Here is a 25,682-nt window from a genome sequence, read left to right on the forward strand (position 1 = left end):
TTAATGCCACTTTTATTGTAACTTTAATGGAACCCAAGAATTGACTGGCTTAAGATGAAAACCCTGACTACCTCATCTAATCTTGACACCACTAAAGCTATTTGTTTCAATTCAGGCTGAGAAAAAGTCAAATTGTTTGTCTACAAAATAAACGAGTGCCAACCAATTCAATGACTATCATTCCACTCTGTTGTGATTGGTCCATTCATGTTTTCAGCACACTCATCTCAGCAGGCTCAGAACCCCAAATCTATATGTAATTTAAACATTGCACCATCACACAGAAATCTTTCAACAAACTCACTGCCATTTAAAGGGAAAAGGCTGAAGCTACTCTTTTCCAGAAGCACTTTATTGCCTCAAAATAAATAATAATAATTCCAATTAAATAAATTTTTAATTCAAGGAAAATATTAAAAAAAAACTAATCCCTTTTCTTTCATTCTTCATCTTAGAGTTAGGAAAAGTTTACAGTTTAACTTATAGAAAGTACAAGAAAAACACTACATAAGATTTGAGAACCCAAAAATAGGCTTAGTTGAGCATTTGAATTTAGATTTTAAAAGTTAATCAAAAAAGACTTCTCAAGTTTTAAATGGCCGATTTATCTATTGTTCATTTCTGTTTCTTGGTTAGGAAGAGACTACAACTCAGAGGCTGAAAGAGATTTTTAAAGAAGCATCTACTAACAGAGGTGTAATTGAGTTTCAAGAGAACGAAGAGGCACTGCTGAGGCCAGTCTAGTCCTAAAAAGGCAGCAGGAGGGAACAGTTACTGGAACGCAGTGGGAACAGAAGGCATGAGGAGGAGCCCTAGATCCTGGCGAGATTCAGTAACACAAGCTGCACCACAGAGAAGAAGGAGCAGAGAAAAAAAAAAATGCCTATTTCTCCCCATTTTCCGTACCACTCTCCCATTTCCCATTGGCACCTCCCATTAGCTGAAACAACCAAAAGTCAGTAGGTGAGCTAGACTGGGTGTTGCAAAAACAGGTTTCGTATCTCAGCGAACAACGCAGAGTCAGGGTGGGAGAGATGGGATCCAAATGTCCTAGGAGGGAGACAGGCGACCAGGACAATATCACCCCAGATGAGTGAGAGTTTCCACGCATTCTGAAACAGATGAGGGCTGTTCAGTTGCTGACTCTACCACTTCATAGTTTCATAGATTTGTGCAGTCCCACCCCCTTCTCTCTGACCCTTGGTTTTCTTCACAAAGATATTTATGAAAGGACTTACATTTTTATTTTATTATACTTTATTTTATTTTATTTGTCTATGCACAGCATAAGGAAGTTCCTAGGCTAGGGGTTCATTGTCTACACCACAGCCACAGCAAAAATGTAGGATCCAAGCTGCATTTGTGACCTACACCACAGCTCATGGCAACACCAGATCCTTAACCCACTGAGCGAGGCCAGGGATTGAATCCGCATCCTGGACAGACATTAGTCAGGTTCATTACCACTGACCCGCGAGGGGAACTCCCAAGATTTGCATTCCTGAAGGATTTTCAAATTCTCCTAATGCTAGGTTTTAGGGGTTGGTGAGTCACATTGAAGGAAGGAAGGAAGGAAGGAAGGAAGGAAGGAAGGAAGGAAGGAAGGAAGGAAGAAAAGAAAGAAAGAAAGAAAGAAAGAAAGAAAGAAAGAAAGAAAGAAAGAAAGAAAGAAAGAAAGAAAGAAAGAAAGAAAGAAAGAAAGAAAGAAGAGAGAGAGGGAGGGAGGGAGGGAAGAAGGAAAGAAGGAAGGAAGAGAAAGAAAGAGAGAGAGAAAGAAAGAAAGAGAGAGAGAGAGAAAGAAAGAAAGAAAGAAAGAAAGAAAGAAAGAAAGAAAGAAAGAAAGAAAGAAAGAAAGAAAGAAAGAAAGAAAGAAAAAGTTTCCAAAATACTGTACTCATATGGTTTAAACCCTTTATATTGCTCATATATTCACCTCCTACTTTCATTTGGAGTTTAATTCACTCATCAAGTCACTAGCCACGGAATCAGCATCTAGTTTGAACTAGATTCTGTACTAGAATCCTACAATACAAAGATAAAAAAGACATTATTTGTCACTTGAGGATGTCTTACAGATAGGAACTAACTTACAGTTTCAGGGAAAAGATCTGTATTTTGTCAATAAATTCTCTGCTAGCATTAACGGGAATGTTAACAGAAAACTCGAGTACTTTTATTCATATTTAAACATGTTCTTTTGCCTACTTGCCTGGCAAATTTCAATATAAACTATCAAATTCACTTACAGAATGAGTTGGGACAAGTGATTTAAATTCTGTTATAGTACCTGATCTTACTGACAGCATGGTCCAGGTTATTGCAGTCTCTGGAATCTGGAAGATGATTTGGAAGAGCTCACAATTTCAGGAAAAAGAAAATAAAAATCTGCAAACAATCTAGATTTTTAGCCTAATATAAAAATGAATTCTGAGAATGTCAACACATTATTTTTAATTACAAATAATATTTTCCAGAAAGTATCTTAACTTTTCCCCATCATTAAGATTTTTTAAAGTTGCCATCTGATATTAATCAAATTAAATCTGTACATATAATCAACCGTGATTATTTAGTTGTCGACAAAATCAAATTCTAAATGCATGATTGATCGTTGCTCTTTTGACCAGGCACCATGATTTCATGTTTTGTTGGTTTTATTTGTTATTGTTGCATGCCTAGCTTTGTTTATTTCAGAAAACATGACACATTTATAATGAGAAGTATTTCCATAAATTTTAATTTACATCATTTTGAATTCATAATAATAAAACTATCTTCCTAAAAATGCAAACAAAAATTTTATAAGCGATTTGACCTTGCTCAAATGTGATGATAAACTGATATCTGACATTTCCACTGGCTCAGTGGGCTAAGTGTATGGATACAACCAGGACTAACCAAGGCCGTGACATTGCGTAACTTCAGGGAGCACCATATTGAAAAAAAATGGCACCTGGAACTGTCTACCAGTATAGCTCAGAGACAATATCGACTAGTACAAGTCAGAATTTATATAGTACACTCATTTTTATTTATTTATACCACATCTTATTCCTTCAGTGATTTGGACAGCAAAATTTATCATTACAGTGAAGGCTGTGACCCAGTGGTGTTTATTTGGCATCTACAGTACAACAGTTCCTACCTTGTATTATTTGACCTGGTTTTAAAGAACTAGCCTTCTACCTTGAATTCCTTAATTTACACTCTACTAATTAACATAATCCAGAATCAGAACACATCACCAACATATTGCAGCCACTACCACCTTACTATTTTTATCATTTCAGCTATTATTACCATAACTAGCACTAACCCCAATGTTCAGCTTAGACCCCCTGCTTTCATGCCTTGCCCAGTGGATTTACCTCCTGTGGGTGTTACACCCCCTAATCCTATATAAATTTGTCATCACATTGAGTTGTGTGCATTCGGCTGCCAGTGATTAGGCTGATTTCACCAGTTTAGTTTTCTACATGGTTTCAGCTTTCTCTGAGCCATAGTTCCTAACTAAGCCTATTTAAATTGAAAAAGCATTAAGCACCATATCAGATTTAATAGCATTTATAAATGTAAAATTGAAAAATCAGACCCTCTAACCTAAAAAGAAATAGTCTTCAAATGAATTCGAAATATGATTGTAAAACCAGACATTCCCAAACTTTCATGTTGGTCTCTGCTAAGCTCTTTTAAAATATTCTTAATCATAAAATACTTCCCTCTCATCCTTCTACCATTCACCTCCACTGGCAATGTGTGCTCTGCTCTCTCCATCCTGCTTCCTTGACCCTATTGGATTATGCAACCTCTTTTCAGATGTATCCCACGTATCATGTAGGCTGTTCTTCTTACTATTCTAAACTTATCATGGTATTTCTGGGGTTTTTTTTTTCAGAAACCAAAATTTTATACTTTTTAAAGTTGAAAATTCATTTTGGAACCATATACTAAGCACATGGAATTATACTAAGTGCTAACATGCAATGGAAGATGGAAAATGTTAGGTACTAATTTGCCTTCAAGAAGTTTATAATCTAGTTGGGAAAGGAAAACATGGTAAGTAAATAAAAATAAATCCATAATTTGTAATTCAAGACAATAACAGAAAGATTATCAACAAGTTGCTCAAAGTAATCTCTTCAAAGAATTAGAAAATAACTGTTGGATGGTTTAGAGAAGTACAGCTGCTAAGTAGGCTAGGAAGAGAATATTCTACTGCATGCACTATAAGGTAGATGAACAGAGGGCCTATCATGAGTAAAAGTTTTTACTGAAGGGAATAATTTAAGAAAGAGGTTGGGAGATGCTGGAAGGAATGCAGGGGAGAATGCAGGGTTCCAATTATTCAGGACCAAAGCTAACAAGCCAAATCATTTCATCATCTTCACCTGGGAAACAATTAGGAGCTATGAAATATTTTGGAAATGGAAAGCAATAGGTTCTTTTATCTAGTGATGGTATAAAAGATGGTTTATGGAGTAGGAAACCAGCAGGGAGGCAAATCAAGAGAAGCTATTGCAGTAGGTTCTAGCGTTCGATGTTAACTTCCAGAATCAATAGAGTAGCAGTGGGAAGAGAAAGATGAGCTATTTTGAAGAAATAATAGGCATTAATATTTTTATTAACTGAGGAAGAAGAAGAAAAAGAGAGAGTCAAAGATGATCCTAAGGTTGTTTTGAGTTGGGATGATGATAGAGTTCTTTAGATGCCAGCTTTGGAAAGCCATTTCAGAGGAAAATGGTCTTTAAAAAGATTGATACTTATGCTTGAAATTTAGAAATAAACTCTAGAATTTAAGAGAGAAGCAGTGTCTAAAGTTACATAGTGTATATGGCCAGCAGAGACGTGCTGGGTCAAAGCACAGGACAAATTTTAAACTCCAAGGGGTGGAAGTAAAGAGAGAGGCACCAACTAGCGTCACAATGGGTACAGAGCAATAATTAATATGGTTATTTGATGATCATGAAGCAACAAGCAAACCAAGCTCTGAACAAAGAGTTTATCGTAGAAGTTTGACAACATCCTAATCTCTGCTAGAATACAGACTGTTATCTAAGATAACAGATCATTTACTACAGCATCTACAATTTTGCAGAATTAGTGCAGCAAGTATGCACTGTAGCTATGGATACTGGGGCTTCTAATGAAAACATGATTATTTATCAAATTTAAATAAGCAATATATCCTTCCAGATGTGAGACAGGAGAATTAATATTATAACTATAGTAATAAAGTATGTAATTGAAATAAATACTTCATTCCCAGAGAATAGCTATATTTTTATAAATATGTCATAAGACAGTAATGGCATTATTATCCCTTGATATGTTACCTTGAACCATTTGAAAATTGAAAAGCCCAAATTGTTGAATATTGGCAAATTTATATATTCCACTTATAATTTATATTCAAATCTTCACAAATTTCTAAATTTTAGAAGTCTAGTTGAAATTATAATAATCCAGTAGAAATGCCCTGGTTTTACCTTCTTTGACTTTCAAATATTTTTTATCTGCTATAATTAAATCTCAAAAAAATTTCCCTGTAATAAACTATATTTGATTTTTAAGCATAAGAAAAAAATCTTACAATGACCATTCTACTACAGGATCAAAAATTAAATAAAAATCTGGTAATTACTTGACAATTTGGACAAAATATGTAAGATAACAGGTAGTAAAAATGAAAAGATACACCTTTGTCCACTTAACATTGTATCTGCATTGATCTGATTAAAAAGATTATTGCCAAACTCTATTTTACTTTGCACGTGGTAGAAACAAAGCCAGTTTATTTAAATGTATTGAAATGCTAAACAAAGGATACAAAAATTACTTCTAAAATATTGATCTATTTTTAAAGTAGATTGGACAGTTCAGCCTCGGCCCATCACGAAGCTCAGCACAAAACAGATTTTCTTCTTTCAGGGCAGACGCTATCATAATGTACTTGCTAAATGCATGCATTTGATATAAGAAAATTATGGTAATGTGACATTCCTACTACATGATGGAATATTCTTTTAGATAGTGAAACATATTAATAACACACATGATAGAGTTCTTTTTGGTTCTTGACATTTAGGACCAAATTTTTCAAAGGTTGTCCTTATTATGTATGTAGACAGTAAGTATAAACCACACCACGCATACAAACAAATGCCTCAGCCTTTGCTTCAGGAGCATTTTACCCAAGTCAACAGGTGATCAGTTTTCTAATTCCTTTAAATATAAAGTCTTTGAAGAAAACTAAAAGTGCACATTTCTTGAGAAATTATTTACAGTGACACCACCTTTTCTGGTAAGACTGTCCTATGTTGTGATAAAAACTATTTGGGATGAAAGGAAGGTTAGAGTTACTCAAAATATAATGCAGTGCTGTCTTCTGCTAAAAACGTGCAAAATTTACTAAGATTCTATGTGTATGTTTACAAATATTCATGAATATGCATGTGCATTTATATACAGACCTAGCTATTAGAGATACACATGTAGGGATAGGTATATACACATCTATATCTTTGAGACTAAAGGTAAATGACCTACTAAAGAAGTCATTGCGAAAGTTTTTGTCACCAACCTGATCTCTTCGAGATTGTTACGAATTCTATGAACTTAATCCCCACAGATAAATCCACGTGCCCATGCATGCAGCATTTTTCGTGTCATTTCAGGGATTCAATGTTGCTGTGAAGTCTAATCACAGAATTCTGCAGCTGCTGCCTTCTGTGCTATGACTTAGCAGATACATTGTCTTTGTAGACCTGTTTCTGATGACACCACTATTTTTAAAAGGAAAAAGTAAAATTGCCTCATAGAAGTAATTTTGACACATGTATCAATAATATTTGTTTGAAAGTCCCAAGAGGCAGCTATTATACAATATCACAGAGTCCCAGTTTTGAAGTTAGACTACATGGCTACTTGAATGTTATTTCTCCCAGTATTGGGTTCATAGGTAAGTCACTTGACTTCTCTATTCCTCACTTACCTCATTTTCCAACCATGAATAAAAATGATCACAGAGAATATTACAATTTGAAAAGTACTTATAAAGCCCTTAAAACTGTGCTTGGTATTTAAAACCATCAATTATGGAGAGCGATTATTGTTTTCAAAGTCTGTGTTTTGAGATATTGATATTGTTGCTGCTCTGTGTCTTTTTCTTTGTCCATCTTCTGGTCTCTCCTTTTTCATATTGCATTGTATCCCATTGCTCTAATTTATAGACTATTAAATTTTCCACTTGCAATGATTGGAAAAAAATTGGAGTTTGTTTGTTTGCTTTGCCAGGTATTATGGCTCCGTGAAATGAACTCATAAACTGAGCACAACCCCCATCAGACATATTCCACTGCAAAATGTGGCAAGGTGAATTAGAGGTCAAGGACCACTCTTACATTTTCCCTATCCAAAAAGAGCTTTAGTTTATAATTTTAAAAAAATTAAGAAGCTCTCATCCTTATAACTGTAATGCTTGAGTTTTCTTTTATCTGTTTCTTGAAATTAAATAATCAGAAATTTTAATGCTACCTTAGGCCAATATTTGATAAAAGCTTGAAATTGACTACTGGCTTTTGATAACTGGCTTACTATTAGAAGAAATTAGAAAAATGATACCTTGAATCTAGTCACTTGAATTTTGTTATAGATTCCACATGACTGATGAGCACAATATGGAATACAATGATACTGAAGCCAGTGTTTGACTTCAGTGAGATGTATCTAGCAGTATAGTGCAATACAAATTAATCTATTAACTTATTTTCATTAAAAAAGAATTTTTATGCAACAGTTTGATAGCACACCAGCACAAATATTTGACCAGAGAGTGGTATAAAAAGGAACTTGATTTGAAAATGAGGACACCAAAAACAGTCTTTTTTTGTGTTTTTGTTTTCAGGTTAAGGGTTTTCCTTTTTTAAAAATCTCAATTTAGCACTTTCTACAATAAAGTGAACTAGTTTGACTAAATTTGGATAGTGAAGAGCGTCCACTATGAACTTTGATTTATTAATGGAAACTTTCTGGAGTCCCATGCTGAAACTCATTTTTAGACTCCATCTCCATCCAGTCAAGGAGAAGAAGGATGCCATAAATGAGGATGGAGGAAGAGATGGATCACATATTTTTGCTACCACAGAACTATATAAATAAATAAGATCCTTTGTATCTCCAAAAAAAGTGTTAATTGCTCATGGCCACCATGAAAATTATTTATAATAATACTTTCTGGTGCATCTTTCTTTTAAAGAATGTAATAAATAACTATGGCATTCAACTGAAATGTATTTGACTTGAAGAAGTAAGTCTGATACAATTCTGTTTTTCAAATAGATTTTTTTTCAACCAGCAAAAAAAAAAAAAAAAAAAAAGACATCCAAATTACTTGATTTATATGACTTGGTTTACATCAAAGTGAGCTGTGATACGGTCTCCATGACGGTCTCAACTATTTCTTGAAAAATGTTTTATGCTCAGAAAATGGTTTGTTCCACATAGTCGATAACGAGTCTCCCCAAATAACAGCTTAAATGAATATGGGTTGTGAACAGAGTGGATATGCTCCTGATGTAGTACCTTCTTCACAGCTGAGACCATGTCTTAGGTAACTGTGTCTCTCCCTAGAGCCCAACACAAGAATGATATATAATAAACACGGATACAATTATATTGTTCAACTGTATCCAGTCAGTATAACTTCAGTTCAAATATTTATTGAATATTCAATTATTCTAGTACTAAGCAGTGTTAGTTGCTAGTATAAAAGTCTTGATTTTTTTTTTCTTCAACCAGTTACTCACATTTTGAGGTCATTTTTATAGTCAAAACCTCATTTGTCTTACCCATGTTGTGATCCAGTTTCGGGCTGTAGAGCAAAGAGGAGAGAAGTTACAAGATCGTCTTGACCCTGGTTTAGTTTGTATCCTCTCTGAGTTCAGGGCACAGACTGGCTTCCCCAGGAAGTAGGCTTAGAGATGGAAATTAGCATGCAAGAGTTTTACCAGCAAGTGCCCATCAGATCAAGCCCTGTGAAAGGGAAAATGAGAAAACAGCCTTGGGCAGAGGGAGAAGCTGAGCTGTGATATGGTCTCCATGAAGGTCTTAACCATTTCTCTGGGAAGTTCTGGAGTTAAGGGGACCCTTAGGAGTTGTCTCAAGTTGAGGCTAAAACTTCCCTCTGTTTTTCATTAGGTGTGGGTATCCCCAGAAACAGAACATGACCTTGGGCCAGACACTTCTGTTCAGCTCCTTAGGGGATCGGCAGTCGAGACCTGACATGGGTGGTGTTTGCTACAGAGAAGGAGGTAAGTCCTTCGTTTCTGAAGGGGCTTGGCATCGTGCATCACACTGCCTACCCCAGGTCTGTGGTTCTCTCTTAAGATAGTAGAAATTGTCTAAGCACAAGACGACATAGTCATAAAGACCATCAGATCCTGTGTTCGGCCATCATTTCTGAGAATTCTGAGAGGGAAGTCAGACATTGGTTGGTGTAGCATTAATCAGTTTGCAAGGCTTGGCTCAGACTGTGGCTTGCACTGGGCCACACTGTCAGGGTGCCAGAAGCCATGGGGGCTGCACCAAACTTTTCGAGCCTTGCTCTGGTAACAGGCTTGTCTTACTGCAATCTGCCTGCCATAGGGTCAACGTATCCAGCTTATACAGAGGCACTGTTTGTTTTAGGAAGGGCTCAATCTTTATTGCTATTCTCACTTACATATAAACCCTGTGAACACATGTATAGCCTATTTTATTTCTCTGCTTTCTTCTTTCGGATGTAAACAACGACTATGTTGGCAGTGGTGAAAGGATTCCATTTTTGTACTATCAGTCTAATGGGTTGCATCTTGTCAAGAATCAGTATTTTTAATGTATATCTACATCACATGATAGCCTTATTTACAGCACTACACAAAACAATGCCAGAAGAAACTTTGCTATATAAAATAAATTATATTAATCAACTTAAGCATTTTGAGTTATTGTTCAGTTTTTAGAATGCCTAAAACCTCTCCATACTAAATTCCATAGATTAGAAATTTAAAAGGGAATTTTTGCAAGAAAAATATTGTGTTTTTTTTTAATTTGTATTGAAAAGTCAACATGTTCATGAATGCTACTAAATGTCTACCTAGTTAATCATTATCATAAATTTTAATCTGCATTTCTCTTTGACAAACTCCCGGGTGTATACATAAAATAATACTAAGTAATAAGAATAACAGGATATCCCCAGAAATTTTAAAGTTTACATCTATGTTCTCATTTGTTTACGTATATGAAATTATATACCGGGACGACCCATTTCCACTGTCCTTCAATTCAAATCAGAGTATTTAGGTAACAGTGCCACCTATTGCTAAAAAACTGAAGTGACCTATTTGTTATCATTCCTTTAGTATTTCATACTACAATTCTTATTTTTCTATTCTGTCTGTTAGTCTGTTTTCCTTTTTATTTTAAAGTAAGAGATAAGTTCGTGTCATTTAAATATATGGATATTTTCATAGAAACTACATTTAATAGATTTCTTTCAAAGGTTTAAGTACACAATAAGTCAAGACCAATATAAAAATAAATTATGCTTGAATTTTTCTCTGTTTTTGAAAAGCAATAGTATAGTAGTGTATGGCATAAATTTGAATTTTAATTAAATTATGTATAATTATCAAGCCTAAATTATGGTCTTTGACTTCATCTGTGACATAATATACTAAAATATATTTAAAGCAGAATATTGGAAAATGGAAATCAAATTTCCTTTGCTATAATAAAACTCATGAATTTACATTCAAAAAATAGTTCATAGTATTAATTTGTCTTTACATAAAAATATGTAAAGTGTATTAGTTTATACATTTTATTTCATTGTTTCTATTTTGGTATAGAGTTCAAAAATCATGACAAATATACATTTATATAATTAATATCAATTATCTATTTTCAGAAAGATGTATGTCAATATTTTTTAAGTATAACTACATTTTTAACATGTATAAAATTAAAATGTTTATTTGCTTAATTTATGAAAGCCTCATTTAGATATATTGTTATTTTTTATTATTCTTTATTTTATTTTTAAAATAATTGTATAGGGTTTTATAAATGGTGAGACTGTCTGCAAATGTAAAGGGAATTTATGAATTTTCTAGTAGCAAAATCAGCAGTGAAATAAAAGCAGAATTTCTTTACTTCCTCAAATGGATTATGGTGTAAATGGTACTTATAGTCTGGAATTTAAAAATACTTTACATGAGCAAAAGAATGGTTGATTTTTTAATATATGCTTCTTAGTCCTTAGGGAAGATATCATAAATCATGTTTCTCTAAAATCTAGTTATATAGATTATATGGTTTTCAAAAATTACAATTGCTGTAGTTTGTGATAATATTTGTAATTTATGCATAAAAATTATTTCAATCTTTCAATTATATCTTTTATTTTTATATTCAATTTCATTGAAATGTTTTTATGAAAAACATATTCTTGAATCACTTCAAATTATGCCATTTAGTTACAAGTAAACTTTATGAATGCTATATAAATTATGAATATGCTGAAATATTGAATTTGTTTAATATCACTAAGTGCTTATATAGATGCGTATATGTTCAGAAGACATTCGTAGTAAAAATATGGTCAATTACATATCTAGGAGAGCAGGGAGTGTATCTCTTTTTCTTTTTGGATTCTTAATTTATGCTACAGGTAAAAATGTGATATGATATCTTATAAAATAAGAATTTTGTTCAAAGCTTGCACAGTTATTGGCACATAGTAGGTGTTAACTGTTTATTCAATGTTAAAAGAATGAGCATTACTGTTTGGTCTTAGAAGGATCAAAACACTTTTTTTCTAAATTTCAACTCCTTTGTATATAATTGCTCTTCTTATTCAATCTAGTTGATTAAACACAATTCCACTGAAGTACAGATTGTTTTCACAAATATTTTAACTCAACCATACAAGACAATGTATATTTTAAGGTCAAGAAAAAATTTCCTGGAAGCGACCTGACTATTATTTCAAAAATCCTTGTTTTATACAACATTTTTTAAGAAGTTAAAAAATTACTGTCAATTAATAGCTTTACACTCTGTTAAAAAGCCCTCATCTTTGAAATACTTACTGTTTTTCACCTGGAAAAATAGAAACAAATAATATAAAATGGAAAAGATGGGCTAAGGTAGTAGTGAAAATTTCCCAAACAACTTTTTTTGAAATATCCACATCCAACTCTGTAATATAAAGCAGTGCATAAAATATTTTGCTTATGTAAAACATGTTATTATCCATAAGAGATATTATCCATTATCCTCTGATAATATATACTAAGAACAACAACAACAAAATCCTGAATGGGAAAAATAAGCTTACATTAATGTATATAAACTGAACCTAATAATTCTTAGTCTGGTTTGGCTTCCTTTTTGCTATTGAAATTGAAAGAACTATTTCATATAAAGATCTTCAAGGTACTGAATTTAAATTTTGGGGTCATGGTCCTTTATATAAAATTATCATTAGGATATAATTCAGTCTAGGATAAAAATGGAAGGGGTAGATAATTAGGTCTAACATTTAATTATTTGTCTTAGCTTCCCCACATAATTTTCTAAGAATGCAGACTAGGAAGGCAAAGATAAGATGGTTATACCGCAACAGCTAACATCATCATTGCTTTTATGTCTTGGTTTTACTAGATCATTGCTTTAAATGAGCATCACGAAACCAATGGAGCTTTAGTCTCTGCATTACCTTCTCCTCATAATCATTTTCAATTTATTTTTTTTTCTTGCATGTCATCATTTTAATGTAAATCTTTCTTTTTCTTTTCAATGAAATGAAATGATTAAGTAATTCTGCCTTTTGCATGATTAAAGATGACGGATAAGCTTGGGTGGATAAATATCAAGCCTCCTAACAGAATCTGTGCCCCCCACATGTCAGATTTCTTCTAGCTTGCTCACTGTTAATGACAGGAAAAATTAGCATGTCTGTGGATAGCCTAAGAAGAATCAGAAGATAAGGAAACTATGACATTTTTTCTAACTAAAATTGAAATCACTTTCATTTTTTTGCTGTAATTAATCTCTATTGTAAAGAGTTGAAATTAAATTATATGTGAGTCCTAACCCCAGTGCAAGTTCACACAAAACTGAAAAGTCAGTGGTTAATAATGGTTTAGTAAGCACATAGGTATAAGCAAATACAAGATAGAGAAAATATTAATGCAAGGACATTTACAGACTCATTGATGATATGAAATGTTGTTTGTTATAATAACACTACTTTGATTATTTTGTCATAATAGTTTAAGGGGTAAACACAAACAAAATTAATGATATTTACCACTTCATATTTTATAATTCCTTTATCTTTCATCTTTCCTAGTTTACTCAGACATACATATCAAAAAGAAACCATTACAAGAGAGCACCTATTCTATTATCATTGCTTCTAGATATAAGTAATGCTAAGAACTATATTTTTGGCGTAGTACTAACTGGCCCCTTGTAATTAATTCAGATTTTAAAGATTTAATGCTGAAGACCAAGATTATTTTTTTTAATTTTAACATTTTAAAAGACACACTGTATTTCCCTCTGTTAGTTTTACAAAATAAAAACCATCAGTTTCTAAGCAGACGCCTGTTTCAATAGCAAAACACCCCTGCATTAGCTTTGCCAACCAGGAGCACACAACATTTCCTGACCTAAGTTTTATAGATGTCTGTATCATGGTAGCCCTGAGCTCCTTTTTTGACAGAAGAATGACTATTCTCTGATTTTTTTTTTTTTTTCTGAGTGTGTTCTGGATGGCAAAATTTGGGCCACAAAATGCTAATTTCTAGCCTAACACCATGACAGCAATCACAGCCTTCACAAGGATGGAATAAAGAGAGCAATCTAACATCCAGGGCTATGAGTTTCTCATCAGTGGCTGGCAGACTGCCGTGAAGGCTTACAGTAATCCCATTGGACAGCCCTGGTTGATGAAGCCTGGGAACAGGCAGCCACAATGTGGGGAGTTCACAATTGCAAGCGTTTGTCCATAATTTAAAGCTATACGAGAAGTGGAGAGTATTCATCTGAACAACAAGCTGTAATTTTACTGGAGTAACATTTACACAGTTTTTAACCCATTAACTCCTTCTTTCCTCATGCACGCTGACTTCCTTGTTTTAGAAAATACCTCTCCAAAAAGCAATGTGCAAACAGCGAACACAAGCTTATCTGTTAAGCTGTGAAAACCTGCCATAAGAATAAAAGCTTTTTGTTTGGAAATAGCATCAGTGAGTGACATTTCTAAATCTCAAACTTGGCAGTTTTTTGATAGTTTCCTCTTATGTGGTGCTTTCAGTACTTGAAATTCATTTTTAGCATATCACAAGCATATCTAGGCTGATATTTAGCTTTTTTTTTTCCATTTTCATATGTGCTGTGTCTGACCACCTCTTACTAAAGTCTGGGATATTACCAAATATAAATGTAACCACTCCAGTAAATCAGTTTTACCTTTCACACCAAACTCTGTGTTTGTGTGCCTGTGTGAGTGTGTTTTACCCTGCTATTGCACAAAAATACAGATTTTTTGCAACTTCTGCATTATTTGCTTCTCTTATTACTTTAAAAATTGGACATTATTTCAAGAGGAAGAAATAATGTGTTTTGTTACATCAGAAATACAGAATGATGGTTATTAAGGATACAAAGTACTCTGTTTTAAGAATGTGAGTGTTTGGATTTTCCGATAAGGCATTTTGAATAAAAGAGTCCGCCATCGTCTAAAGCTCAGAATTGGAAAGTTAGTGTTGGTTTCTCTTCATACAAAATCTGCTTTTGTTTCCCCACCTTCCTTTGTACTTTCTTAGCAGTATCTTCACGTGTATAAATATTGCCATCAGACTGCATTTTTCTTGTTCTTCTGGCTAAAAAAGGGGGGGGCATTTATATATTATGATGTCATTTCGAATATCCACTCTCTACCCAATGTTTAAAGAAAATGTGTTTTTGGAGTTCCCATCGTGGCTCAGCAGAAACGAATCCGACTGGGAACAATGAGGTTGCGGGTTTGATCCCTGGCCTCGCTCTGTGGGTTACCGTGAGCTGTGGTGTAGGTCACAGAAGCAGCTCAGATCCCATGTTGCTGTGGCTGTGGCACAGGCCAGTGACTACAGCTCCAATTAGACCCCTAGCTTGAGAGCCTCCATATGCTGTGTGTGCGGCCCTTAACAAAAAAAAAAAAAAAAAAAAGGCAAAAAGAAAAAAGAAAATCTACTTTTATCTCTATAGGTAGGGCTACTTCTTCCCACCATTGTTTCTTACCCCATCTTACTCTTTCCATTTAAAACTACAGAGAAACCTTATGTATTACAATCATTTACACTTTGGTCCTCTGGCCCAAATTATTTTCTTTCTCAATAATTTCATTGACTGCTACAGTAATTTTGCTAGTTTACTAGTCCATCCATTTTAAGAGCAAAAATTACCTGTTGTGTTGAAGTAGCATAAACAGAAAGAAGATTGATGATTCTTTTAAATTTAAAGATATTACTGGGGCACAGATCCCATTCTCTACTATCTACTGTTACAATGTTCAGTCCCAGAAGCCAAAAGACACACTGCCATTGAACCACAGTGGGGCTGGCATACCTAGGTCCTCCCTTTTTCCTGAGCCAGCACTCTTTTTGTGAAATTGTCATAGATACATTGTTGTTATCACACCAACACCAAGGTCTGTGGTATCTGAAGAGTTTCTCATTCAAATCTGATCTCGAATTCTCAAGAATACCCACATATGATCACTAGATGACCCTAAATGTGGCATTTCTACTTACCTGGCTATTGTCAATTTATCCTTTGGGCTTCAAACTAAAGCCTGTATTCCCCCAAATCTGTTCATTATATTAGATAGTCAACAAAAAATTGCACACTACCAAATTAAATTCAGGCTTGACTCCTTGCCTTAGAACACAAGGCCTCAACCTCTGTTTCTAACCTATTAATTAATTAATTAATTAGTAATTAATTTTTTACCTCAGCCACAGCATGCAGAAGTTCCCTGGCCAGGGATCAAACTCTCTTCATAGCAGTAACCAGAGCCACAAGAGTGAAAATGCTGGGAGCTTAATCTACTAGGCCACCAGGGAACTCCCTGTTTCTAACAGAATTTTTAAACTCTTTACCGTAAAATAAAACACAGATGTATAAAACCGTATGTACACAAAAAATATTGCCTGATGAAATATTATAAGACAAACACTTTTTGAACCCCACTTAAGTCACAAAACATGCACACGCTCCATCCCAGTGGGAGTGCACTCTCTTTACATTTATTTATTATTTCATTACCCAGTGTAAGGGCAGCTCTAGTCACAAAATACAGTCTTGCCAAAATTTTAACTTCATATAAGTTTTAAAAAATTCTTTAGATTCCCCTGCCCTGTATGTTTCTTTCTGTATAATTTTTCGGTGAAGAACACACACACTGATAGTATATTGAAGACGTGTAAATGTGTGACCTAGGTTTATCAGTCTAGATTTGCTGAGAGCATACTCCTGGTGTAATTGAACCTGTTCCTCTGTCCTTTATTTCCTAAAAACCAGCAATTGTATCCAGAGACTCACTCAATCTCAGCACAGATTCCCTTGGTGGTGTATTCCTTCATCAGGAGGCACAAAATACCATTTATCTTTCTGTGATGTTTGCAGCTTGAAGGCAAAATGCGTGGATCCATTAATCCATCAGGGATGGCAAAATCATGATATTCTGATTCTATTATTTTGTTTATACTCTGGTAAAACAATTTCATAAGGAGGCTCTGCAGGATAGAGTTAATCTATAGCTGGCCTTGGAAAACTCTTTTTGTCTCCAGAGATGCCTGGATGTCTGACTTTGACTCTCAACCAAGATAAGTGCACTGAAATTTATGATATTTGTTTAAAATCCATAACTCCCCTGGTGGTCCCCCAAAACCCTAGAGCCAGTTTGTGTATGGATAGTTTTCTAATAGCATGACTGGTTACACAGCTGGTTGATTATGTAACCAGAAGGGCATAAAAGACCTCCTGGAAGCTTCTGCCTTGAGGTCTTCTAAAGTCAAAATTCAAGATTTGTCACATGAATCAAGTCAAAGTGTATCTGTCTGTGAATAAGAGCCATGGGGAGATTGCACCTGAATATCCACTAGCTTTCCGATGTCTATGTGCCCTCCCTTTCTGTTGCTGAACCATTCTCTTTGACTTTAGATAACAGCCTTTAAAAAAAGAAAATCTGTTGAGTCTTATGAGTCTTTTCAACAACCTAAAGTTAAAAAAAAAAAAAAAAAAAAAAAAGATTTCCAGAGACCATCTCCTCAACCCTGCTAATTTTTTATCCCATGATTTGGTTCATATAGAAAGTCAGGATAATATTTATCTTTCTTCTGATTTTACCAGTTTTTGAGATAATGAATTATTTTCTGTTATCTTCAGCAGATAACCACTTATGGATTTTTTTTTTTTACTAACCTATTAAACATGTTTGTTTAAACATGGTCAACAAGTTTAGATCAATTTCAATTTATCCTTTCTGAAGCTCAACTTGTTCTGTTTGTCCCAGTGATCTTTGACAACATTCATGCTCTGGTATGTCAATATGGTCCAGAGTCAGGTTTTGTATTCCCACTTACCCCCAAGCTGGTATCATCCATATTCCAAAAGCCCAATTGGTACCCTGGGGATGCTCATTGCTATTGAGTCATTCATTGTCTCCAGGCTTTTTCAGTGAACAAAACCCATTAATACATAAATGTTTTCAAATACTTTATGAATTTAAACTCACATTTTGAGTTCAAAGTGAGGACTATTGGGTGTTAATCACCTCTGTATGTTTTCTCCAGATTGAACAGACAATCAACTCTAGCGGATATCTGAGGAGATTTACTTTAAAAGGAGGGAAGTTATAGGTGTTTGGGTACAAAGGAACCACAAAGGTTAAGATAATACCTAGAGCTTATCACAGATGAGCTGCTACCTACCAACCCTACATAAAAATGAATGAGCGGCAGCAGTGTCTTTGGAACCTAGAAGGATCAAGAACTGTGTAGTCAGTCCTCTTGTCAGGAAGCATAACCAAGCCCAATGGACATCGTAAGTGGAAGCAAAACTTGCAGGGAGGGAGCCAGAAATTATTCCTCCCATCTCACTATCTTCTCTCCTTCTGATCTTCTTCTTCTAGTGAAATTCATGTTATCCATATTGTTTTATACTCTGTTTTTGATACTTACTCTATTTGTCAATAACTAGTCTTCAAAAGTAGTGTTTTAGTTGCTAAAAGAGGTTTGATTACATACATACACCACAAATAATGTACTCAAGTAGTAAATATTTCACTTTTTTATTCATTTTCTACAATTATAAAAGAGTTTTTATGGAAATTTATGTGACTAATTGTTTACATAGGTTTGTGACTATATCTTGGGTAAATACATAGAAATAGAATCGATATTCCTAGCAGCAAGTACATTTTTAGTGCTTTGGGGGTCTTTCGTAAAAGTGCTCCCTAGAAAAATGGTACTGCCTTACCCTTCCTACATATTCTCACACTCTTGATTGAAAACATGGGCTCTGATGTCCAATTTCTTGGCATCAAACCCTGACTCCCCTATTTATTAGCTAGGAGGCAAGTGAGTTAACCTGTCTTACTCTTACTGTTCTGTAACTAGAGATGGTAGTTTACTCACATATAGGCTTGTTGGAAAAATTAAGCAGGATGTTGAATTTTAAAACACTGTCTGACATACAGAAAGCACTCAATAAATGTCAACTAAATAAAAGCGGGCATTATAGCACTAAAAATACATGTTTGCCAATTTGATAAGTACAAAAGTTATTTGTTATTTTTTAACTTGAAGTTCTTTAATGATTGGTTGAATTTTTAAAATTTTCGTTACAGATAATTAAGGCTTATTCCTTTTAAATTGTTTATTTATACCTTCCACACATTATTTTTATTTTGTGGTATTTATTTTAAATATTAAGGAAGGTATTCATATATTAAAGATAATTTGTACATTATATATACTTCAAATTATTCTCACATTGCCATTTGGATTTTAATTGAGGTTTTTTTTTTTGTTTTTTGTTTTTTGCTTTTTAGAGCCACCCCCACAGCATACGGAGGTTCCCAGGCTAGGGGTCCAATCAGAGCTACAGCTGCCAGCCTACACCACAGCCATAACAATGCCAGATCCAAGCCGTGTCTGCAACCTACATCACAGCACACGGCAACGCCAGATCCTTAACCCACTGAGTGAGGCCAGGGATCGAACCCGCAACCTCATGGTTCCTCGTTGGATTTGTTTCCACTGCACCATGACGGGAAGACCTTAATTGAATTTTAAAAGAAATTGATTCTATAATTTTTAAATGATTTCTGACATGACATCATGTTTGTAAAGGCCTTCCACAACTCCAAACAGCATAAATAGTCTTTATATTTTCCTGCTACTTTTATAATTTTGTTTTTTAAAACTGTACCTTTACTACCTTTGCAATGGTAGATGTAAGGTGTAAAAGAGAGAATCTAAATATCGTTTTTCCAAAATGACTAAAGTTTACACTAACAATTCATGTGTGTGTATCATATGATCTTATCACTAAATGGAATAGCATCTTTATTTTATGTGAAATTGTTTATTTAAACATGGATACAGTTCGGGAATTTCTATAGTTGCACTCATATGCTTGTAGCTTTCTTATACATGTGAATATATAATAAGGTAAGGATTCTCTTATAGCTCTTATTTTAATAACAATTGAATATTTTGTGAAATAGTATATTTTTAATGTACATCATAATTCATTTAAGTTTCTGAGAACTGATTTATTGGAAGTTATTAACATCTAATAAATTATGAAAATATAGAAAATATTCAACTTCATTACATGCATTTGCAGTAAATATCATTTTACAATTTTTTTCCCTTTGTGTGGTGCATTTGTGTGCATGTGAACTGAGTCATAATTCTAAATATGCTTCATAGTATAAGTTATAATCCAAAAGATTGAAAGTCACTGCTGTAATATAAAATCTTTCAGATACTATTAGAGTACTTTTTTCAAGTTCCAATCCCCCCACCAAAATTTCTCCATAGGGATATTTACTGGCTTTAAATTAAGCATCACTATCTTTACTTTCCATTTTAAAAGGTAATTTTGTCTAAAGTGTTGTGCAGGCTTAATCCATTTCCATTACATTTTTGTATTTTTCAGTGTGTTAAAGAAATCTAATTTGGAATGAATATAGATTTGTTTTCTGTAATTTATTCTCTGCATCTCACTGAGTTTTATTCACTACTTGGTAATGTAACATTTATTCATACTAAATTGACGACTTCTCTTTCAAGAAAACCTTATTCCATTGGCATGTATGTGAGAGCTATTTCCCACACCAATGGGCGAGTAGAGTGCCGTTGCCTAGACCATTTTAATCCTTCAGTTTAAAAAGCAATTGCTCAGTGGGTTAAGATCCAGCATGGCCATGAGATGCGGTGTAGGTCGCAGACGCGGCTCAGATCTGGCATTGCTGTGGCTCTGGCGTAGGCCGGCAGAAACAGCTCCAATTAGACCCCTAGCCTAGGAACCTCCATATGACGTGGGTGTGGCCCTAGAAAAAGACAAAAAAATAAAATAAAATAAAATAAAATAAAATAAAAAGCAATTGCCTATATCACTGAGATGTATAGGTAACAATGGAACACTTGTGTACACTATTGAAGGAGCACAGCTTTTCATGTCACTGGTGATATGTAAGCTTTGATAGGACAACAGTGATCAGATTATCATCTTTAAAAACTAAATTAGTATTCATGAATAATTATCTAAATGTCAGAGATAGATCAATAATAGATAGCTAGAGGAGATATCTATATCTATGAGCATACATAATATATATAATTATCTATAGTACACCAAGGCTCCATGTAATATGTGCCCAGCATTGTGCCTTATTTTTTTTAAACTCACCTTGTGAGGTTTAAATCTGCATTGTAGAAATAATGCACTCACACTTATAGTTTAAAAACTAACCCAACAGATGATCTAAATAGACATTGCTCCACAGAAGACAGACAGCTAGCCAAAACACCCATGAAAAGATGCTCAACTTCATTAATTATTAGAAAAATGCAAGTCAAAACTTCAATGAGGTATCGCCTCACACCAATTAGAATGACTATCTTCAAAAAGTCTACAAACTGTAAACACCAGAGAGGGTTCAGAGAAAAGGGAATCCTCCACACTGTTGGTGGGAATGTAAATTAGTACGACCATGGTGGAAAAAGTATGGTCATTCCATAATAAAAAAAAATAAAAATAGAACTACAATATGATCCAACAATCCTACTCTGGGCATCCATCCAGAGAAAACCATAATTCATAAAGATACACATTCCCCAATGTTCACTGCAGCATTATTACAATAGCCAAGACATGGAAGCAACCTAAATGTCCATTGACAGAGAAATGGATAAAGAAGATGTGGTACATACATACAATGGAATATAATTCGGCCAAAAAAAAAGAACAAAATTAATGCTATTTGCAGCAGCATAGATGGACCTAGAGATTATCATACCAAGTGAACCAAGTCAGACAGAAAAAGAAAATGTCACATGATATCACATATATGTGGAATCTAATTTTAAAATGATACAAAAAACTGACTTACAAAACAGAAGCAAATTCACAGATTTCAAAATCAAACCTACAGTTACCAGAGGGGAAACGTGGGAGAGAGGGATAAATTAGGAGTTTGGGATTAACATTTACACACTGTTATATATAAAATAGATAATTTACAAGCACCTACTTATAGCACAGGGAACTCTACTCAATATTCTATAATAATCTATCTGGGAAAGGAATCTGAGAAAGAATATATATATATATATTTATATATATATAAACTAAATTACTTTGCTGGACACCTGAAGATAACACAATCTAGTAAATAACTGTATGCCTATAAAATTTAAAAATAAAATAAAAACTCACCCAAGGACACAAAACTGATATGTGGCAGAACCACAACTGGAAGTCAGATTTGCTCACTCTTAAACAGTACAAGATGGGTAGGAATGCTGTTTTGTGGGTCCTATCATTTTCTTTTTTTTTTTTTTTTTTTGCAGCATGTGGAGGTTCCCAGGCTAGGGGTCGAATTGGAGCTGTAGCCACTGGCCTACACCACAACCACAGCAATACCAAATTCGAGCCGCATCTTCAACCTGCACCACAGCTCATGGCAATGCCAGATCCTCAACCCACTGAGCGAGGTGGGGATCGAACCTGCACCCTTATGGGTGCTAGTCAGATTCATTTCGGCTGAGCCACAATGGGAACTCAGCTCCTATCATTTTCTAAACCACCAGACGGAGATAATTTTCTTTCCTAAATCTAGAGTCACTTGCAGCACTTACTGTTGTCACTGGATAGACCCAGTCCTGGTTTTCTCCCACCCTCCCAGCTTCATTTTGCAGCAGTTACCACAGTTCTTTTCACTCTAAACATATTAGCTTCTTTTTTTTTTTTCTTTTCCTTGACTTCCCATTTTTCATTTATGTAACTTTTGGAGACAATAAATGATTCATTTAATTGAACTTCATAGACAGGACAAAGCAAAACAAGTTGAATGTTTTCATTTTTCACTTTAGGAAAAAAAAATAAGCTTTTAGTCAAATCAACTTAAGAAACAGCTTGAATTGCAGGATAATACTGCTCCTATAAGTAATCTCTTATGTGCTTGTCTTATTCACAGTGGAAGAGCTATGATTTACGAACATTTTTATTTAAAGTATAATCTTGGATTTATTCCAAATAATTGTCATCTTTGAAATGTTGTCAACCTGGGCTAGCCACAGGGATGCCAGAATTAAAGTATTATATCAGCTCACCACATGGTCCGCCCATTGGGCTCAAGTACATTTTTATCTGCCTCTCTTTTTATCACATATTTCCTTACTTCGCATTTATATTTAATCCATCGACTTCCGTGATTTCTTTTGTATCGGAGAGCATGTAAAACACAGGGAAAATGAGTCGACATAGTCACTTAGCAGGGCTTTCTCCCTGGTTCTCTTTCTCTCTCTTTCTAGCTGAAACTCCATTAGGCAAAAGTGCTCCTGGAATTAATCTAAGATGATTAGCTGTGAAGTGGAACACAAAGACCAGCCTGGGGTGGAGCTAGCTGATGGTGAGAAGACACTTTAGAGGGAAAGAATCAAGAAGAACACGAGTTTAAGAGGCAAACTTCAAATAATATTAGGCACAGGAAATAATAATGTTAGCTACAGCTGCAAACCAAATGGCAGAGTGTGTTCACCAGTATGGAGATTGTTATTGGCCTTGCATTCGCTGTGCCTGGCGGCCCAGAGAGCAATATCAGTGTATTTAAGGTTTTTTTTTTTTTTTCCTCTCCCATTCTCTTCTTTTCTTTTAAAATCTCAAATCACCTGACCTTTTTTTCCTCCTATACCTACCTCTTCATTTCTCATTCCTTTAGCTCGCCTAACGAGCCATTATGTTGTGTTAGAGGCAGCACTGCTTACCTTGTATATTATGTGCTCCCCTAAATAATCCAGCCTTCCTTGCAATTCTGTTAAGCCATGAGACTAGTTCCAGCCAAGACTGATTTATCAGAGGGGACTTGTCACCATTGGTGAGCCAAATATCTGAGAGCGGGGGGTGGCACCTTCTTTAGGAAAGTGTGGCATCACAACATGTAGGGAACCTGGATCCCTGAGTCCCCTAATGGAAGTATGACACCCGTGACTGGCATCCAACAACCTATGAATAATTATTAAAGGTTATATATTTAAACTACTGAGATTCCAGTGTTAATTTGTTCTGATAGCATGATGTAGCTTAAATGTTAAGCTATCTTTTAAACTAAGATCTACACTGATATTCACCACTAATGTGCCAACTAAGTGGAAAGAGTGTACAGGCCATATACTGGGAGTCTAAGATTTTGTTTCTATCTATTTGATATTCCTTCAAACAATGTGTATTGAGTTTCTACAGCATTTTAGTCATCACTTCAGATATGCCCTGAGAACAGTAAGTAGTACAGATAAGAACCTTGTTCTCAGAAAGAGGGGTCAGGTAAAAAATAAGTAAATGAATAAATTAGGTGATTCGACATTTCCTAAGCACTGTTAAAGTTAACACTAACATTGCGTGTGACAAGTCACAGGGGAGGGAGTATTTAATTGAATAGTTAAGGAAGGGCTCTCCGTCTTAGAATTAGGACATGGATGAAATAAAAGAGCTAGTCTGGGAGTTTTCTTGGGTGCAGTGGGTTAAGGATCCAGCATTGTCAGTGCAGCAGCTGGGGTCACTGCTGTGGCTCGCGTTTGATCCTTGACCCAGGAAATTCTATACGCCATGGGCATAGCCAAAAAAAAAAAAAAAGAGCTAGTCCAAATATTTCAGAAAAAGGACCTTGAGTACAAACAAATATGCTTAATGCATTAAGAAGAAAAAAATCCAAAGTAATTGAAGCATCATAACACAATGAACCTGGAGAGGGTAGTCCTATGTGAGGTGAGAGTGATGTGCTACATGTTGAGTCTGTAGCAAGAATTTGCAATTTTATTCCAAATTTTATGAGAAATATCAGAGGGATTTAAGTAGGAGATTTATTTCAATTGTGTTTACATTTTCATAAGTTCATTCTGGGTGTGGTGCAGAGAAGAGACATGTTTTTAATGCAGAACTGATTAGATTCACTAATGAATTATATATTTAAAGCAGAAAAATAAAGAAACCCAATAATGTCTCCAAAAATCTAAGTACAGAATGACCTCTTTTTTTTTTTTAAAGGGCTCACCTGCAGCATATGGAAATTCCTGGGCTAGGGGTCCAATCAGAGCTTAAGCTGTAGGCCTACACCATAGTCATGACTACATGGGATCTGAGCAGCATCTGTGACATACACCAGAGCTTGCAGCAATGCTGTATCCTTAACCCACTGAATGAGACCAGGGATTGAACCCACCTTCTCATTTATACTAGTCGAGTTCTTAACCTGTCGAGCCACAGAGAGAACTCCTATAGTGATGTCTTTTGCTAAGATGAAGGAAACTGAGAAGAAGTTTCTCTCAGATGGGATTTATGTTGCCAATCACACATCCAAGTGGAGCTGTTTAATAGGAAATTAGATATAAAATACTAGAGCACAGTGAAAAACAGTAAGACAAAATTTGGAGGTATTTTATGAAAATTTCATTTAATGTGCTAGATTGGTGATGATCACTTAGAGATCTTAGACAGAGAAGAATAATCATCTGAGGGTAGAGTCCTGGCATATGCCAGCAGTTGGTAATTCAGAGACTTAACTCCTCAATCTCTTATTTCTCCTCAAAGCAGGTGACTTGAAGTTGCTAAAAGCTTTGTCTTGAGGAGATCCGTAAGGAGTGTTTCTAGTGAAATTTTCATGTATCGTGATAAGCCATTGAGAGAAGTAAAATCAGTAGGAGCACTTTTGAAAAATCGATAAATCACACTGCATAGGTAGTTGCTTATTTTATCTACCACCCTGACTTAATTATGAAATAGTCTCCTAACCCAGAGAATGAATCCTTATTGTATGACTCTACATAGGGAAAGTAAGAGCAAGCTACTTCCTTTAATATAGG

The sequence above is a fragment of the Sus scrofa genome, chromosome 4 (assembly GCF_054392235.1).
Source record: "Sus scrofa isolate SSC_HxYL_T2T_F1_AM1 chromosome 4, Sscrofa_HxYL_maternal_Yorkshire_Landrace_v2.0, whole genome shotgun sequence".
NCBI classification, from domain to species: Eukaryota; Metazoa; Chordata; class Mammalia; order Artiodactyla; family Suidae; genus Sus; species Sus scrofa.